Here is a 6446-nt window from a genome sequence, read left to right on the forward strand (position 1 = left end):
TAAAATATGATGAGACAGAGAAGCAACTTAGGCATAAAGTGCAGCAAATAGCTCCAATTCATGAATCCTAGCAGCTTTCTTAGCCATAGTTATTTTGAGTTGGCCATTGATAGTTATTTGAGGCCATTTCTTCCAAAAGAGCAGTAACACCCTCAGGTGTCTTTAACATCAAAGTTCCCCTAGACGTAGCATCAACTAAAGTTTGAGTTTGCCCGTTAACCTATTATAAAACATCTGAATTTGTAATCAATCCTGTAATCCATGTTGATGGCAGCATTGAATCAAATCCTTATACCTTTCCCATGCTTCATAGAGTGACTCAAAATCATATTACTTGAATTGATCAACCTCACTCCCGAGTTGAGCTATTTTTGCAGGTGGAAAGAATTTAGCCAGAAACTCTTTTGCCATGTCCTGCCAACTAGTAATACTCCCCGGTTGTAGAGACTATAGCCAACCTCTTGCCTTGTCCATTAAAGAAAAAGGGAACAATCTCAGCCTAATGGTGTCTTCAGTAACACCATTGATCTTCACACTATCACAAATCTCTAGAAACATTGCCAGATGAATATTGGGATCATCAAGTGATCCACTGAATTGGGCTTGTTGCACCACACTGATTAATGCGGGTTTGAGCTCAAAGTTGATGGCATTAATGGGTTGGCGTCTGATACCTGACTAGTTGTCATTCACAACTGGACGTACATAATCCTTCAAGGTGTGTGATTGCACATTTTGTTGTCCGTTATCCATGGCTAGTACCCTCTTCTTCCTTAGTGCTCTGAGCGTTCTTTCAATCTCTAGATCAAAAGGAGTAATGTCATAGGTTCTATCATGGCACATCCAACATCAAAAGCAGACCTGAAAAAGAAAATAAAAAAAAACAAGAAATTAAATAAAAAAAATAAACAAAATAAAAAAAATTCTAAATTAAAACCAAGACTACTTTGTATCGATATTGGCAAAAATAAGAAAAACTCAATCCCTGGCAATGGCACCAAAAACTTGATCGGTGCAAAACTGCAAGTGCATAGTATCGTAGTTTTATAATATAGTGATGTGAAGAGTATCGTCCTTAGGGATTGGTGTCTTAATTTTACGAAGTACCGAAATTATACTAATCTGGAGTTTATTTAGAAAGATTAATAATTTTAGAATGTGAAATTGAAATAAGGCTACTTTAAATAAACTATTTAAGGGAAAATAAAATTGGTTGCCACATATCAAATTAATGTGGGTGAAAACTTCTAGAAAACTGATTTCACCTAGTTTCTCACTATGCTTTACTCATCTAGCTAATTAGATTTCATTTTCTTTGTTTGTTAGCAAATCTCAAATTTTTCCAAAAGCCTATTTCGATAGTCAATCAGAACCTATTATTGTTTATTATTTAACATAAGAATATGCAAATTAATAACCTAAGAATGCAATAAGACCCTCAATTTTTAATGCTACATAAGTTCATACAAGTCTTTCGATCTCTATATTTACCTACACTGAATTATCCAAGATCTATCCTATAATTCCCCCTTTCGGTAGCAAATCACAAGACCAACATCATCTAATTAATGGCCAGTTAATTAAAAGTATTAAATGAAGAATAACTCAGACAAACATAAAAGGAAACTACTTCAGATTATCATCAAAGAGCAAGCATAGTTTAAAAGTAGGTTACATTGTTTTCCTAAAATACAAAAATTAGTTCATGCCTAAAATTAAATTCAAACATAAACGATTTCACCATGCTTTCTTTTATTTGGAGAGTAGAAGACAAAACAACACCCACAGCACCGCCGTCGCGCACTGTGAACACCCTGAGTACTGCCGTTGTCGTTGCTTTTTGGTTCCCGAAAAGATATTAATTTTTCAGCATATTACCAACCACTCGTACTGTTCATGTGTTGTGTCTACCCAGCACCCAAAAGACTCCCAAAAAAGGACCCCCCCTGCTCTGGTTGCTGCCCTCTAGAAGAAACAATAAAAAAAATATCCCCCACTCTCGTGCGCATGACCTCCTCTCCAAACTCCTCACAGCAGCCTCCCAGAAAAGAAGAAAGAAAAAAAAAATCACTCTCAATCCTAGCCTCCCTGTTGCGCACCGCCCCCCTTTCCCAAAAGAAAACATTTTTTGTTAAAAACCCTAAAAGCCAACTTTTTTTTTCTTTCCTTCTCTTCTTTCCTTTCTTTTTATTTGCTTTGTGCGGCCCTTCTCTTTCCAGTGTTGACCTCTTACATGGGCGTGACCTTCAGCTCCTCACGTGGCTGGGTCACATCATGACCTAGCCCCCTTCTTTATTGTTTTTTTCACATTTCACACACACAGAGCCTAGCTGCAAAAGCCCATACACCCGTAGGTTCTTCTCACAGTCTTGTATGGTCGGGTCAAATCAGAGCCGGTCTCTCCCCCCCATTTTTTTTAATGTTATGTGTATTCAACGCACATCCATAGGCCCAGCAACTTAAGGAACTCGTCACGAGCATGGAGCCTGACTCCCCTGAATGGCTGAATTCATCTTTAACATTCTTCAAATACGGTTTCTTTGTGTGATGCATGTGGTGTCTCCTTGTCATGTGCATAGCTTGAGTCTCCAAATTTTATACATGGCTCAACTTATAGCTTGATGTGCACGACTTCATGCATGGCACCTAGTTCACATACATGACTCACGATCATTTTAAATTCGGCTCTAAGATCCAAAATGCATCCTGAAATAATAAAACATGAAGATCTGTAAATTCACAATAGCATTAGGATAATTATCTTAAAATTAACAAATGAACTCTATGATCAAAATATTAGACGTAATCGAACATTTAATTAAAATTATGATCTTTAATGCATGAATTTTAAATGCCTAATTATGCAACTTTGACACGTAATTAGCTACCAGTGCGGTGGGGTAGGACATCTGGAGTGGAAGTATCGCGTGACAATGAACTATGCACCTCCATAGCCTCAGTATAGGGGAGGTAACCAGGCACCATATGGGAACTACTAGAGAGGCACGACCCAGGCGTGAGTTTATTCTATTACTCCGGGTGATGCCGAGCACGCAGGAGATGTGGTTACAGGTAACATTTATGTTCTTTCAAATAAAGTTGTTGTGCTCTTTGACTCAGGTGCGATGCACTCTTTTGTGTCTCGAGGATTTATTAAACTGTGTGGGGTAGAAACACAGCCGTTCGATGCCGAATTAGTAGTGGTCACACCGATAGGGTCGATAGTAGTGTGTAACAAGGTGATCAAGGATCACCCAGTGGAGATTCAAGGAAAAAGGCTGCCTGCTAGTCTAATTGTTTTTAACATGCATAGGTTTGATATTATTTTGGGTATGGATTGGCTAGCATCCAGTTATGTGAGTATTGATTGCCACAAGAAGGAGGTAGTGTTTAGACCTTCAGGGTAGCAAGAGTTCGAATTCATTGGGTTGTGTGTGCGCTCTACACCACAGATCCTTTTAGTGATTTAGGTAAAGAGGTTGCTTTGAGATGGTTGTTAGGGGTATCTTGCATTTGTAAAAGAAGCACTGAAGGAGGAACTTAAGTTGGAGGATATCCTAGTGATAAGGGAGTTCTCAGACATCTTTCCAGAGGACTTACCGAGATTGCCTCCTGATCGTGAAGTGGAGTTTGCCATCAAATTGAATTCGGGGACAAGACCGATTTCTAAGGCTCCATACAGAATGGCTCTGGCTGAATTAAAGGAGTTAAAGGAGTAGTTACAGGAACTTCTAGATAAGGGTTTTATCAAACTGAGCATATCACCCTGGGAAGCGTCGGTGTTGTTTGTAAAGAAGAAGGATTGGTCGATGAGGATGTGTATTGAGTACAGGGAAATTAATAAGGTGACAGTGAAGAACAAGTATCCATTACCCCATATAGACGATCTGTTTGACCAGCTAAAGGGCACACCAATTTTCTCTAAGATTGATCTGCGATCCGAGTATCATCAGTTGAATGTGAAATCAGAGGATGTACCAAAGACGACTTTCCATACCAGATATGACCATTATGAATTCTTGGTTATGCCATTCGGTTTGACAAATGTTCTGGCGGCATTCATGGATATGATGAACAAGGTGTTCCACGAGTACTTAGATCAGTTCGTGGTGGTGTTCATTGATGACATCCTAATTTATTCGAGGAGTCTTGTAGAGCATGAAGCTCATTTGATACTGGTGCTTCAAGTACTTAGAGAGAAGAAGCTATCCTCTAAATTTAAGAAATGTGAGTTTTGGCTGAAACAAGTTGCATTTCTGGGACATGTAGTTTCCAGGGAGGGAATTGTAGTGGACCCAGGCAAAGTGGAGGTGGTAGTTGATTGGGCGAGACCGAAGAACATGCACGAGGTTAGAAGTTTCTTGGGTTTGGCAAGATACTATCGCCAGTTTGTTGATGAATTTTCAAGGCTATCAGGTCCTCTAACATAGCTTATGAGAAAGAACAAGAAGTTTAAGTGGATCGGTGAATGTGAGCAAAGTTTTCAAGAGTTGAAGCAATGACTAGTCACAGCCCCAGTGTTGACCATTCCGTCAGGAGGGGGTGGATTTGTGATCTACAGTGACACCTCTTAGAAAGGACTCTAGGTGTATCTTGATGTAGCAAGGAAGGGTTATTGCTTATACTTCTCGCCAACTCAAGGAGTACGAGAAGAACTATCCTATGCATGTTTGACAGTTGTGGTTTTTGCATTAAAGATCTAGAGGCACTACCTATACGGTGAAAAGTGCAAAATCTTTACTGATCATAAAAGTCTTAAATACTTTTTCACCCAGAAGGAGTTGAACATGAGGCATCAGAGGTGGTTTGAATTGATAAACGACTACGACTGTACCATCAGTTACCACCCAGGAAGGCTAATGTGGTAGCTGATGCTTTGAGTCAAAAGCCAGTGGATGCATCAGTTTTAATGATTGTTGTTCAGCATCAAATTAGGATGAACTTGGAAAGGTTGGGTGTAGAGTTAGTGGACAGGGATCAATAGGCGATCATGGCCCGTTTGATCATTCAACCAACCTTATAGGAGAAAATTAAAGTCCCTTAGATGAAAGACAGAGTTAATATAAATTATAGAGAAAGTACGAAGTGAGCATTAGATGGACTTCACTGTCACTAAAGAGGGAGTTCTCAGATTTCACACCAAGTTGTGTGTACCTAATGACGCAGAGATTAAAAAGACGATTATGGAGGAGGCTCATCGCTCTCTTTATACTATTCATCCGAGAAGCAGAAAGATGTATATATATTTGCGAGAATCCTTCTGGTGGAGTAATATGAATAGGGAGATTGCTAGATTTATGGAACAGTGTCTAATATATCAGCAGGTAAAAGTAGAGCACTAGAGGCTAGTGGGACTACTTCAGCCATTTGATATCCCTAAGTGGAAGTGGGGGCATATCTCAATGGACTTTATATTAGGATTGCCTTCAGTGGTGCATGGACAGAATGCTGCCTGGGTTATAATGGATCAGCTGACGAAGAATGCGCACTTTGTTCCAATCAGAGTCAGTTATTCTATGAATAGGCTAGCAGAACTTTATATGCGGGAGATTGTATGACTTCATGGTGTCCCGATTTCTATTGTTTCAGATCGAGATCCATGGGTCACCCCTTGGTTCTGGAAGAGTTTGCAGGACGCCTTGAGATCTCAACTCACTTTCAGTAATGTGTTTCATCCGCAGATGGATGGGTAGTCCGAGAGGACCATTAATATTCTAGAGGATATGCTGTGGGCATGCGTATTGGATTTTGGGGATAGTTGGATTCGATATCTACTGCTCATTGAGATTGCATATAATAATAGTTATCAGGCTAGTATCGAGATGGCACCATATGAGGTTTTGTATGGTCGCTGGTGCCGATCTCTATTATACTGGGATGAGGTAGACGAGCAGCAAAGTTTGGGGTCAGAACTAGTTCAGCAAACCTTTGCAAAGGTCAAGTTTATCAGGGCGAGGATTAAAGCAGGACAGAGTCAGCAGAAGAGCTACACGGATACTTGTCGATGGGAGTTGGAGTTTGAGATTGGTGATATGGTATTTTTGAGAATTGCTCTGATGAAAGGAGTGATGATGCTTGGGAAGAAAGACAAGTTGAGTCCTAGGTACATTAGGTCCTTCGAGATTATGGAAAGGATTAGTCCAATTGCCTATCGAGTGGCTTTACCCCCAGTGCTGTCTAGGGTTCATAATGTTTTCCACGTATCAGTGCTGAGGAAGTACGTGCCAGATCCTTTGCATGTGATAAGTTATGAGCCTTTGGAGATCGGGGATGCTCTGGCATATGAGGAGGTACCAGTTCAGATTCTGGATTGGAAAATACAGGAACTGCGTATTAAGGATATACCGTTAGTGAAGGTGTTGTGGCGTAATCATGCAATTGAGGAGGCTTCTTGGGAATTAGAGATAAAAATACGCCAGAAGTACCCACAACTTTTTTGAGAGGTT

At 40.1% G+C, this 6446-nt stretch overlaps 1 non-coding gene across 1 annotated transcript; it reads left to right on the forward strand.

Annotated features, from left to right (window-relative positions):
- Window positions 1–256: 256 nt before the first annotated feature.
- Window positions 257–363, forward strand: LOC131167174 (small nucleolar RNA R71). The gene has a single exon (XR_009140031.1). It is a non-coding gene; the product is annotated as a small nucleolar RNA R71 (small nucleolar RNA).
- Window positions 364–6446: the final 6083 nt, after the last annotated feature.

The sequence above is a fragment of the Malania oleifera genome, chromosome 10 (genome assembly GCF_029873635.1).
Source record: "Malania oleifera isolate guangnan ecotype guangnan chromosome 10, ASM2987363v1, whole genome shotgun sequence".
Taxonomy (NCBI): domain Eukaryota; kingdom Viridiplantae; phylum Streptophyta; class Magnoliopsida; order Santalales; family Ximeniaceae; genus Malania; species Malania oleifera.